This window comes from Myotis lucifugus, unplaced genomic scaffold (genome assembly GCF_000147115.1).
Source record: "Myotis lucifugus unplaced genomic scaffold, Myoluc2.0 scaffold_8, whole genome shotgun sequence".
NCBI lineage: Eukaryota > Metazoa > Chordata > Mammalia > Chiroptera > Vespertilionidae > Myotis > Myotis lucifugus.
Genome location: NW_005871056.1, coordinates 8241219 through 8255543, shown reverse-complemented (window position 1 = coordinate 8255543; position 14325 = coordinate 8241219). Strand labels below are relative to the sequence as shown.

Genomic DNA, 14325 nt, shown 5'->3' with positions numbered 1-14325 from the left:
CGGGATCATCGTGACAGGGGGCAGCATCCAAACCCCTGATCAGCCAAGCTCAGGGCTGAAGGGGGGAGCTTCCCAATCCCCTGATTCTCCTGCAGCTCTGTGTGTGACAGGGGGCGGGGCTACAATCTCTCTATCCGCCCTGCTCTGTTCGTGACAGGGAAGGCGCCCCAACCCCCTAATCGGCCCTGCTCTGAGTGACAGGGGGCAGGTCATTATCTCCCAAGGGGTCCCAGACTGCGAGAGGGCACAGGCCGGGCTGGGGGACCCCCCTCCCACCCCCCACCCCCCAGTGCACAAATTTTTGTGCACCGGGCCTCTAGTATAAGAATAAACTTGTATTTTGTGTACTCACAACTATAAGCCTACTTTTGCCAACCCCTGTATATTACCACTATTCCAATCATTTAAAAATATATATTTTTATTGATTTCAGAGAGGAAGAGAGAGAGAAACATCAATGATGAGAGAGAGTCAACGATCGGCTGCCTGCTGCATGCCTCCTACTAGGATTGAGCCTGCAATTCGGGCATGAGCCCTGAATAGGAATCAAACCATGATCACCGGGTTCATAGGTGGAAGCTCAACCATTGAGCCACATCCACTGGGCAATCTTTATTCTTTTATATTCTACCTAGTGTCCCGGGACACGGATTTGTGCACATTAAAAGGAAATTAATTAGAAGAAATATTTCAATATTGCTATTTGCCCTTTCTCTATGAGAAATGTCAACCAAATTATCGACAATGACAGATCGAAACACACGCGTGAGATTGGTGCCAGCAAGAGCTTTATATGTATCACACATGTGCGAGTCAACTTAGCCTTTTATATATATAGAATAAACTTGTTTAATTAGACCTGCTTTCTGATTTAGCTAAACTTTTTCCAGCCCAGTGAAGCACCTCAACTTCTCTTTCAGGTAATTGTCAGCAACACAGCAGTAAATATCAACACGAAGCAGATTATTATTGTAGGTCATGCAGGGAAAACAAAAGGTAAAATATTTAACTGCAGCAGTGTTTTGACTATATTCTGCGCAGTGAGAAAACCTGAAGTCATTTTCAAGGTCCACCATTTCTTATTTTTTTTCAGTCGGGTCAAGTTTCTAAGCTTTCTAAATCTCCATTTTCTGGCTAATAAAAAGAAAATAGTATTCCACCGAGTCTCCTATCTACCTACTCCAGGACTTCTGTGAGGATCAAATGAGATGAGGCACGGGAAAACGCTTCACAGACATTTGGTTAAACTGTAAAATGTTTGCACCTGGCTATAAAGCAAGTCAGGTTCCTGGGCTGAAGAACCTCAAAGGAAGCTAGTCACTAGGGAGAGGAAGCCAGGCGTTGCTACATGATGTCATTATCAGGAGCCCACAGCAAACATTTCTGGGCTGTGAGCTGCATTTTGTGCCATGGGGTCTTGGCAGTGTAGGCTGTTATTTGGTGGGGTGTCACTCTGGGGTGGTGGTGGGGCCTGTGTCCCACTTGGGGGAAGCCGAGTGTTTATTTGTCGGTGTCAGGTCCATGGTACTGTTTATTTTTAAATGGCCAGTGTGCGCCATGGCAGCTCCAGCGTTGAGCGTCTGCCCCCTGGTGGTCAGTGGGTGTCATAGCTATCGGTCAGTAGGACGGACGGACACTTAGCTTTTTATATACATAGATCACTATGTCTCTTAAAAGTGTCACTCAAGTTGTACATATTCTCAAAAGAATACACACATCTCAGGAAACAATAGTACTACCATTTCCCCATACTGTACAGTATAAGTAAGGTTAAGATTATGGCATCATTTTTAGCAACCATATTCTCCTGACACACCAAACTGTGGTCACCTGAAATCCCTGACATATTTAACATGATTTTAACCGTAACATTTGAGTATTTTTCACATTAATTGTTGTCCTTAATTCTTTTTTTAAAAATCCTCACCTGAGAATATTTTTTTCTTTATATTTTGATTTTTTAATTTTTTTTTTTTTACAGAGAGGAAGGGAGAGGGACAGAGAGCTAGAAACATCGATGAGAGAGAAACATCGATCAGCTGCTTCCTGCACCCCCCCCACCACCACCACCACTGGGGATGTGCCCACAACCAAGGCACATGCCCCTGACCGGAATCGAAGGTGGGACCCCTCAGTCCGCAGGCTGAAACTCCATCCACTGAGCCAAACCAGCTAGGGCCCATTGATTTTTTTAGAGAGAGTGTAAGACAGTGGTTCTCAACCTTCCTAATGCCACATGATCCTTTAATACTGTTCCTCATGTTGTGGTGACCCCCAATTTCATTGTTACAAATTGAACATAATTAAAGCATAGTGATTAATCACAAAAACAATATGTAATTATATATGTGTTTTCCGATGGTCTTCGGCGACCCCTGTGAAAGAGTCGGTCGACCCCCAAAGGGGTCATGACTCACAGATTGAGAACCGCTGGTGTAAGAGAAAGGGAAAGACAGAGAAATATCAATGTGAGAGAAACACATCAATTGTTTGCCTCCTGCACAAGCCCCGACCAGGGCCGGGGCCAGGGAAGAGCCTGCAACTGAGGTACATGCCCTTGACTGGAATCGAATCCGGAATCATTTGGTCCATAGGCTGACACTCTAGGCACTGAGTCAAACCGGCTAGCACTGCCCTTAATTCTTTTTTTTTTTTTTTAAATATATTTTATTGATTTTTTACAGAGAAGAAGGGAGAGGGATAGAGAGTTAGAAACATTGATGAGAGAGAAACATCGATCAGCTGCCTCCTGCACACCCCCCCGTGGGGATGTGCCCGCAACTCAGGTACATGCCCTTGACCGGAATCAAACCTGGGACCCTTCAGTCCACAGGCCGACGCTCTATCCACTGAGCCAAACCGGTTCGGCTGCCCTTAATTCTAATGCTTCCTCTCGTGCCCTCCATGTGCTTATATAATTTTTATTCAAAAACAGTTTTAGGACATTACCACTTAGCCCTATTAAAGTTTATTGTGCCTCCCATTATCCTTTCGGCCTATGCATACAATAGGACCCATTGGAGTTACAGGAAACCAGTACACTCGTACTTAAAAACTCCTAAGTATAAAAATGTGTTCTAAATTGTAAAGCATTGTGCATGTCTACTCCATAAGCACCTCACACTTAACTTTCCCTGCAGTTTCTGCATCTGTGTTTTATAATTCAGTAAATAGTACCACTATCAATCCAATTATCTGAATTAATGAAACCTACTTAGTTAACCCCCACATCTCAAGTCATTTAGATGAAGTATAAGAAATTTCTGAGAGAATCTACCTCTTGCTGTTGGCCTCTCCTTTGATTCTAGCTGTATTTGCTTCCTATTGCTGTGTAACAAATTGCCACAAATTTAGTGGCTTAAAACACAAATTTAACTGTAATTGGAAAATAAATTAATTTTTAAAATCACAAATTTATTGTCTTTAAGTACTAGAGATAAGAAGGTTGAAACAGGATTTACAGAGCTAAAATCAAAGTCTGTATTCCCACATGAGGCGCTAGGGCAGCGGTTCTCAACCTGTGGGTCGCGACCACTTTGGGGGTCGAACCACCCTTTCACAGGGGTCGCCTAAGACCATCGGAAAACACACATATAATTATGTGAATGAAAGGGGCCACATGCTGACCTGACAAGCTCAGGGGAGGCCTGCATGGCAGTCTTGCAAACTCAGAGACCTAAAGTAACCACAAAGGATGATCTGAAATTAAACTTCAACTAAAAGCAGTTATGGTGGGCAGTTACATCCTAGGCCAGTATCTTCACTGACAAGGTCAACTTTTACCTTAACTGAGCCTATCTGTCTTTTTGCATCTATGATAACACACCCTTGCAATGTCTGGGTAACTTGTAACTTCCCTTTTTCTGGAGCCCCTGGGGCACAACCAAATGTGCTGGGCGCCAGAACCGATACCACAAATTCCTTCATTATCATGTTAATTGATCCTGCACCCACCTAAGTATGTGTCCATCATTTTACTTTTTATCCAATCCCAGGGGTTTCCCTGCTTTGCTTTATCCCTCCTCCTTAATCTATCACCAATGAATTTCATGTAACCCACCTATGTCCCTCCTTTGATTGCAAATGTATAAATACAAATGTAACCCCGCCATTCTCCAGAGCACTATCTCAATTCGTTGAGATTCTGCTTCCCGGCATATGTCGACAGTTTGGCTCAAATAAACTCACAAATTCTTTACAGGTTTCAATGGTTTTTTTTACGTTAACATTTACATATTGTTTTTGTGATTAATCACTATGCTTTAATTATGTTCAATTTGCTGTGTGTTTTTTAAAATATATTTTATTGATTTTTTACAGAGAGGAAGGGAGAGGGATAGAGAGTTAGAAACATCAATGAGAGAGAAACATCAATCAGCTGCCTCCTGCACACCCCCTACTGGGGATGTGCCCGCAACTAAGGTACATGCCCTTGACCGGAATCGAACCCGGGACCCTTCAGTCCGTAGGCCAACGCTCTATCCATTGAGCCAAACCAGTCAGGGCTAATAATGTTCAATTTGTAACAATGAAATTAGGGGTCACCCCAACATGAGGAACTGTATTAAAGGGTCCTGTGGCATTAGGAAGATTGAGAACCACTGCTCTAGGGGAAAACCCATTCTATGCTAATTCCTTAGCCCCCAGCCATATCATCATGACCTCAGCTTCCATTGCCACTTCTCTTTCTTACACTCCTGCCTCCCTCTTATGAGATTCCTTGTGATTACACTGGGCCCAGGGATAGATAATCCAGGAAAATCCGCAAAGTCCTTTTTGCCATATAAGGTAACATATTCACAATTTTAGAAGACTAGACTGGAGACATCTTTGGGAGACCATCATTCTACCAACCATGATAATCTTAACCTTAGGCTAATGATTCCAGGTAGATTTGACTAAATTTCCCCATATTACTCACTGTGATTCTTTTGCTTTCTGCTCTGGGACTTCCTGAGGCAATGAAATGAGATACCACTGGGAACACAATTGGCAGGCTCTTATGTGCAGCTGAAAGTGGGGGAGGGAAGGAGTAAGAATTTATACCACACTGGGGAAACTGTCAACTGATGGGAGAACAAGAAAAGATGAGTAGAAAATGTGAGACTATCTAGATCAGGGGTGGGTAACCTTTTTGTGAGTGTGTGCCAAAATCAGCAAAATCTCTGATTCAAAATTCTTCTGCGTGCCAACCCTAATTTTTTGAGAACATGTTACGCCTACTTGATATCTCTTAAGGTGTACGTATGTGAAGAACCTTGAAGAAATAATAAAATTCATTCGAGCGACAAAAAACACAGTATATGATGATGAAAAGTACATTTATTTTTTTAATGTATACATGTTAAGTAAAATTATTTACTTATCTAAGATGCACCTACACTGAATTTATCTGAAAAATAAAAACGTCGATATTAAGAAAAAAAATGTAAATGGAAGATTGTAAGAGAGGGTTTCGCATGCCAGCAAAAGTTACTGGCATGCCATGTTTGGCACGCGTGCCAGGGGTTGCCCACCCCTGATCTAGATCCTCAGAAGTTCCTACTAGAATTGAGCCCTAGTTGCAACAGCAGTGAATAATTCAATAAGTCTTATATTGGCTTTTTTTTTAAAAATATATTTTATTGGGGTTTTTTACAGAGAGGAAGGGAGAGAGATAGAGAGTTAGAAACATCGATGAGAGAGAAACATCGATCAGCTGCCTCCTGCACATCTCCCACTGGGGATATGCCCGCAACCAAGGTACATGCCCTTGACCGGAATCGAACCCGGGACCCTTCAGTCCGCAGGCCGACGCTCTATCCACCGGGCCAAACCGGTTTCGGCTGGCTTTTCTTTTTTTATTCACTCTGGTCCCTAGCTCTTATTCCCTAAAATCATCCACAAATAAATTACCTGCACACAACTCCTTCCTTGCTTTTAGATTGTTGTACTTTAGGGGAGAGGATGAGAAAGATAACTGGTTAAGACAATCAAGTAAAGAGTTTTACAACACAGAAAAGGGAAACACGATGACTTAACAAAATGAAAGCTATATACATAGTAGGGTATCTAGTCTTCATGCTATAACATATAACTTTAGGTCAAATCTCTTCTCTAAGTTTTATCAACTGTAAAATGAACAGCTTGACTCCTATTATTATCTATAGTTCCTTTCAGCTGTAAACTTTTATGACATATAAACATCATTATGGATTGGTGAAAAGGGACAGCAGAAAGGCAGAGCAGTGAGATTATCACCAAAAAGACCAGCCAAGGAAATTCTGAAATAAGCCAGTCAGCAGGTAATATGATCTGGATTTGAAAAGCCATGGAAAAATTAAAACCCTCATACACTGCTGGAGGGAATGTAAAATGGTATAGCCACTTTGGAAAACAGTTCAGTTCCTTCAAAAGGTCAAACATAGTTACCATATAACCCAGGAATTCCATTCCTAGTAATAAACCAAGAGAAATTGAAACATATCTATATAAATAAAAGGCTAATATGCAAAGTGTCCCCTTGGGATTTCAACTGGGAGACCGGGAGTTCGATTGCTCGGTATGATGTGCACTGACCACCATGGGGAGGCTCGGAACAAAGGAAGGTTCGGCCGGCAGCTGGAAGGCCCCGATCAGCCCTGATCACCAGCCAGGCCTAGGGACCCTACCTGTACACGAATTTCGTGCACCGGGCCTCTAGTACAGGCAGTTCCCGGATTACGTTGGACTCGTACGTCGTTTTGTGGTTACGTCGCCATCTCCCATTTATTTATATATATAAAAAAAGGTTCCGTCATTTTGACATATGTACATATGTGCTTTATGTTTTTTATTATTTATTTACCACAAGCAAAGGTCAGGAATTATTATTTCTTTTAAATTTTTTTACTGTTTCACTTCATTACTGCTGTGTATGTGCTCCATGTGAGTGACGTAGGTGTTTATGTAGGTGGGTTCCAATTTACGGCAAAAATCATGTTACATCGAGCCATACGAACGGATCTCCGATGTAACCTGAGGACCTACTGTAGTCACATAAGAACATAAAACGAAGTTGAACCTGTACACTACACTATGTGCTCCCCCCCAGAAATTAAAAACAAAAACAAAAAACTCCTAAAATGAATCAAAGACCTAAAATAAGAGCCAAAACTATAAAATTCTTAGAAGAAAACAAGGCAAAAGCTTCATGGCATTTCTCAGATCTGACACCAAAATCACAGGCATCAAAAGAAAAAATAGATAAACTGGACTTTATCAAAATTAAACTCTTGTGCACCAAAGAACACAATCAGGAAATGTGAGATAATAGTTGCAATATATCTAATAAAGGATTGATATCCAGAATATATAAAGAACCTTACAACAAAACAACAAAAACAAACAACCCAATTAAACAATGTACAAAAGATCTGAATAGACATTTCTCCAAATAAGATATACAAATGGCCAAGAAGCACAAGAAAAGATGCTCAACAGCACTGTTGTTAGAAAAAAGCAACTCAAACCATAATGAGATACCACTTCACATTCAATTAGGATAGCTATTTAGAAAAAAACAACAACAATAAACAGAAAATAACAAGTATTGAGGAAGACGTACAGCAAGCAGAACTCTTGTGCAGTGCTGGTAAATGTAAAGTGGTGCAACCACCTTGGAAAACAGGCAGTTCCTCAAAAATTTAAAAATAGAATTATGTACCACATGACTTAGCAATTCTACTTCTAGTTCCATACTCAAAAGAAATTAAAGCAGGATTTTGAATGGACATTTGTATACCCAAATTCATAGTAGCAATATTCAGGAAAGAAAAAAATTAGAAGCTACCAAAGTATCCATCAAAAAATACATGGGTAGCTCAGTTGGTGTGGCTCAGTGGTTGAGCATCAACCTATGAACCAGGAAGTCACAATTCGATTCCCAGTCAGATTGCGGGCTCAATCCCCATTGGGGAGGGGGGTGTGTGTGTACAGGAGGCAGCCAATCAATGATTCTCTCTCCTTGATGTTTCCCTCTCCCTTCCTTTCTGAAATCAGTTAAAAAAAAAAGTAGGTGCCGAAACCGGTTTGGCTCAGTGGATAGAGCGTCGGCCTGCGGACTGAAGGGTCCCAGGTTCGATTCCGGTCAAAGGCATGTACCTGGGTTGCGGGCACATCCCCAGTAGGAGATGTGCAGGAAGCAGCTGATCGATGTTTCTCTCTCATTGATGTTTCTAACTATCTATCTCTCTCCCTTCCTCTCTGTAAAAAATCAATAAAATATATTTTTTAAAAAAAAATTATGCCAAGGGAAAGAAGGCAGTCACAAAGGACCACATATTGTATGATTCCATTTATATGAAATGTCCAGAATGAGCAAATCTATAGTGACAAAAAGCAGAGTAATGGTTGACTAGGGTAGGGAATAGGGAATATTAAAAGGTGATGACTAAGAGCAGTGGAGTTTCTTTTTGGGGTGATGTAAATGTTCTAAATTGTGGTGATAGTGAAAATACTAAAAGCCACTGTGAAAATACCAAAAGCCACTGAATTATATACTTTAAGTGGGACAATTATATGCTACATGGATTATATCTCAATAAAGCTTTTTTTTTTTTTTAAGCCAAGACTCAGTGACTGAATGGAATTGTAAAATAAAGCAAAGGAATGAATTAAAGGATAGTTTGAAATCTTGCTCTGCCATTCATTATGTGTGTGACAATGAGCAAGGTACTTAACCTTTCTGTGCTTCGGTAACACCTACCTATAGGGTTGTTATAAAGATTAAACAAAATAATATGTAAAACACTTAGTACAGTGTCTGCTATACACCACTGTCCTTCCCTACCCTATCCTCCTACCTAATGCTAAAAACTCCACCACCAGTTGTATGGAAATATAAATTCAATAATAGTTATATCTGAATTTCATGATAAGGAAGTTATGTTTATTCCAGGTAGCAAATAACCTAAAAGTTGCCAATTATGCTACTGAGAGCAATTTTCAAGTGCTAAGTCACTGCAAGTTGAAACCCAAGGCAAATGAAAATAAACTTTAGATAACACTTTTCACCTGTTATCTCAACAACAGTTCCCCCTTCTTCCTTCATTTCCAAACACTTCTTTCCTTACCTACCTGCCTTTTTACCTTATCCTTTATTTAAAACTATTCTTACTTAGGCTGTTATTAATAATGAGAAAAACAACAATAATTTACTTTTTCCATTGTAATACATGTTAGGATTTTTAAAATGACTTATGCCAGCTATGGGACAGCATCAAACTCTGCCCAGGTAACCCACCAGAGTTTCTTTAACAAAGTGAAGAAACTTTAAAAGATGAGAATGAGAAGGAATACAAGAAAGCTCCTGCTTTCTCTTGTGCCATAGCTGTCTTACTTGTTTATCCGGAGACAGAATCCTGTGGCATCTACAGAGAAGAACTGCAATTTCTCCACATTATCCATAACCAAGTTCCACTCCCCCAAAAGTCAAATGTTCTAATAATTTGGTATTAGTACAACTTGGCATACAAAACTATTCATTTTAAATAGATCCTCGTTTCATTTTAATGTTAAATAACAATTTACTCTCAAATTATTTTAAAGGACAATGTCTTTCAAAGGAGCACCTGCATTATAAATACTTCCGGAATAAGATGCAGTAAAAGGATGTGGTTAAGAAGCATAAACAGATGAATTGCCATTGTATTGTTATAATTCTGTACATTTTCAGATTAGAAAATTCCTACTAAAAACATTTCAAAGTAAATTCATAAATGTTATCTCTATGTAGGCTTTCAGTACAATTATAACTTATTGTAACATTAAAAAAGACTATCTCTAAAGAACAGGTGCTACAACAAGCTCAGAACTCTGTATTGCCTAACTTAATTTCTCCTTGATGCCTAACTATTGTCTCATTGTATTTCACTTCAGAAATGTTTACTGGACACTTAGTACAGAGAGCAAGTATGCCAAGTACTTTTAGTACAATATGTTAATAATTCCCACAGCAACCTTATGAACAGATATTAAATTACCATTTTATAACCTTCACAGAAGGTAACATTTCAGAACCTCCAATGTATATCACAAAGAATAGCTACAGTGTAAGCAGCCAAACTAACCTCCCTCTTTCCTACACTCTGATGGTTTCCTTGGCCCTATATTAAATTGGTTCTCCTCCTCCCTTGCCACCTACTCCTGGTTTCTATTTCTGGCTCCTCTTTTTTCTCCCCTTCAGCCATCTACTCTTCTCAATATATACCCTCCTCTCTCTAAATAGATCATCCATTTTTATGGTTTCATCTTATCACCTTTGGCCACTTGACTCTCAAATCTGTAAGTCCAAAGTGTGTTCGCTAATAGAAGCTACCATTTTTCAACATTTCTACTTGAAAATCTTGTTATCACCTCAAACTCAACATGTATCATTCCCAATTCATTATCTCCAAAAAGCCAACTCTTCCATCCTCTTTACTAATTTCTGTTAATTACACTATCATCCCACTTATCCAGTCTCCTCCAATAAATCACACAGCAATTTGTGTAGGTTTTGCCTTTGAAATGTCTATGGCTCATCTTTTTCTGTTCCACTGACACTGCCACCACTGAACCCCAAGCCCTCAATAATTCACCTAATTTATAAGAGTTCTTGGTTATAATTCATTCCAGTCTATCCACTTTAGTCTTTTCTGTATAATAGTCATTCATCCATACAACATATTCACTGAAAGACTAGTGTGTGCTAAATAAGCATCAGCTACTTACTGCAGGGATAGGACAGTGAGAAGGATATCTCTTTCTAGCAGAGGATACAGGTAATGCAAATAAAAGTTTTCTCAAATAAATAATTATAGACTTTGATAAATGCTGTGATAGATGTAAACACAGTGCTACAATAAGGACAGAGAATAGGAGGGCTACTTTAGGTAGAGACTTTAGTTAGAGATGGATTTTATGCTGACACTTTAAGAAGAAAAGGAGGCAGTCATGTAAATATTTAGAGTGCTCCAAGCAAAGGAAACTACAAAACACGCAGTCGGTTGTAGGAGGGGAAAAGCTTGGCATGTTACGAGATATGATTGAGCCTCATGTGCCTTGAGAATAGTAAGAGAGAAAGTGGTACAAGGTACGGTTGGAACAGAGGCCAATTTTATTCTATGCATATAATTAATTAAAGGGTTTTTTTTAAAGCAGGGGAGTTCTAACTCAATATACACTGTGACAGAGACTATTCATTAATAGCTGTGTTCTCCTCTCCATTAGCACACTGCTTTACTACATTCCCAGGCACTCCTGTAATTAGGTGTGATCATGTGACTCAGTTCTGACCAACAGAATGTGGGTAAAAGTGATATGTGCTATGTCCAGCCTGGGTCCTAAAATCTTCCTCTGTATTCTCGTCCTTTCTCAAGACAACCTCAAAAGATACATGGTGATGATAGTGATGACTTAAAAGGATAGAGGAACCTGTGTCCCTGAGTTACCGCATGGAGTAGAGGTGTCCCCCCACTCCTATTCCATCACACATATAAACTAGATTGTGATGTAAGAAAGTAATATAAACTTCTATTGTTTTAAGCCACTACAATTTGTTGCTTATTAAGGTTGTTAGCATATCATGACTAATACTAACACAGAAATCTAAAAACATTTCTCTGACTGCTCTGTGAAGAATGAGTTAAAAGGGAAAAAATAGTAAAATAAAAAGACCACTTAATACTCAACAACAAAAATGTAAAGCATAGGACTTAAACAGACATTTTTCCAAAGATATACAAGTGACCAACAAGCATATGAAGGATGCTCAACATCAGAATTTACTAGGAAAAAGCAAATCAAAACCACAAAGAGGTATCACTTCACCCCATTACAACAGCTACTATTGTTACTGCTGTAATTAGCTAGTTTTTAATATTAATAATAGGAAGAAAGCAAACAGGAAGGGCAGACATTATGAGCATGGTCATCTGGGCAGCTTCAACTTAATATTCCCCAGGGAACCACCGGTCCATTCCCTACAAATCACTGGGAATAAGGAAGATGGACCCATGTGCAGTGAAGTTGGGGTGAGTAGGAAAGTGCTTGCCTGTCAGTCTAACCTGGGGAAAAGATCATTGGTTAGAGGGGATGGAGCCACTGCAAGTATGCAAAATCCTGAAGGATTCACTGGATAAGTTCCCAGTTAAATCCCTAAAACAAAAAGTTCTGTCTCTTGTTCCTCTTGCTTTGCTCCTGTTTCCTTGCACTCACTTGTTCTGCGACCCGCAGTGCTTGCCCACCACGTGGCTGTAGAAGCTGCAGGGCCTATATCAGCCGTGGGCAAACTATGGCCCGCAGGCCGGATCCGGCCCGTTTGAAATGAATAAAACTAAAAAAAAAAAAAAAAAAAGACCGTACCCTTTTATGTAATGATGTTTACTTTGAATTTATATTAGTTCACACAAACACTCCATCCATGCTTTTGTTCCGGCCCTCCGGTCCAGTTTAAGAACCCATTGTGGCCCTCGAGTCAAAAAGTTTGCCCACCCCTGGCCTATATGGTCATGGGGACCCCACAAGCAATGGACTGCAGCTGGGAATACAAGCTAAGCTAACCAGATGATGGAATAGACTATGCCTCAACATGGAATGGAAACTCTGGAAACTCTGGGCAATGGCTTTGATTCTAGCTCTGAAGACAAAATGGAACTTTTTCCATGGCAAGACGCAAGGAGACGGGACCTTGGAGGGAAATTCCCTTAATGTTACATCACCAAAAAAGTTTCCACAATACTTCATCGTCCCATGGGGACCTCCAGAAATTCTTATTCCTACGGCACCCCAAGAAGCCCACTTCCACCAGTAATAGGTGGGGACATGGAGGACACCCCACCAATAACACTATTAAGGAGGGAAGGAGAAGGGGAGGGGGGAGGGAGGAAGGGAGGAAGGGAGGGAGGGAAGGAGAAGGGGAGGGGGGAGGGAGGGGGGAGGGAGGAAGGGAGGGAGGGGGAAAAATAATTTATGAGGATGTGGAGAAATTGAAACCTTTGTGTACTGTTGGTGGAAATGTAAAATGGTGCAACCACCATGGAAAACAGTATGGCAGTTACTAAAAAAATTAAACAGAGCTATTCCTGAAAGTAGAGACTTGGACATATGACCCAGCTATTCCTGAAAGTAGAGACTTGGACATGTATTTGTACATCAATGTTCATAGCATCATTATTCATAATAGCCAAAAGGTGGAAGCAACCAAGTGTCCATCAAGAGATGAATGGATAAACAAAATATGGTGTATATATTCAATGGGATAATACCAGCGTTAAAAGGGAAGGAAATTTTGACGAGGCAACATGAATAAACCTTGAGGACATTACAGTAAGGGAAATAAAGCAGTCACCAAAAAGACAAATACTACATGATTCCCCTTACATGAGGTACCTAAAGCAATCAAATCACAAAAAAAGAAAGTAAAATGGTGGTTTTCAGGGACGAGGAGAATGGCAGAATGGGGAGTTGTTTAATGCATACAAAGTTTCAGTCTTGCAAGATGAAAAAGTTCTCAAGAATGGTTGCATAACAATGTGAATATTAACAATACTGAAGTGTACACTAAATGGATGGTTAGATGATAAATTTTATGTGTCTTTTACCACAATTAAAAAATAGAGAGGGAGGGGTGTAGAGAATAAAAAGACCAGTGTGGATGAAAAAGGGGCCTCAGACTAAACCTGACAAGCTCAGGCATGGCAGGCCTTACAAATTCAGAGACCTTAAGAACCACATAGGATGTGGTTACTTAAATTAAAACTTCCTAACTACAAGCAAGTCATGGCAGGTAGCCGTGTTCTAGGCCCATATCTTCTTGACAAAAGTCAATCTTACCATAACTGACCCTACTGTCTCTTTGCATCTAGGATAACATAACTTTAGAATGTCAGGACACAATCTCCCACCAGAGCAGGAGACCATGGATCCCCTCATTGTTATCTTGTTCCCCATATACTATTTCTATGTGCTATAAATGTTAACTACCCTGTACCCACCAATATAAAAGAATTTTTCTGTTTTACTCTTTATCCAATCTCAGATTTCTCTGCTTTGCTTTCTCTCTCCTCCATAACTACCACCAAAGAATTTCATGTAACTTTCCTTATGCCTCCTCCTTTGATTATAACATATAAAATAAACTGCAAAACTGCCATTCTCCGGAGCATTTTCTCAACCTACTGATATTTTGCTTCCCGGCAATTGTCAGTTTGGCTCATATAAACTCATAAAATCTCTAAAGATTTGGATGTTTCTTATATTGACACTAGCAAGTATAGTCATCATAATGTGCACCTGAAACTAATACAATACTATATGTCATTATCT

General features: G+C 40.0%; 1 protein-coding gene across 3 annotated transcripts in view; it reads right to left on the bottom strand.

Annotated features, from left to right (window-relative positions):
• NCK1 (NCK adaptor protein 1) overlaps positions 1–14325 on the bottom strand; it is a 69603-nt gene that overhangs the window by 36357 nt on the left and 18921 nt on the right. Inside the window, exon 2 of one of the 3 annotated variants that reach the window (XM_006083736.3) lies at positions 4922–5010. The exons of the other annotated variants lie outside the window; for them this stretch is intronic. The gene's annotated coding sequence lies outside the window, so the exon portion shown is untranslated. The remainder of the gene's footprint in view (positions 1–4921; positions 5011–14325) is intronic. 3 annotated transcript variants of the gene reach the window in all.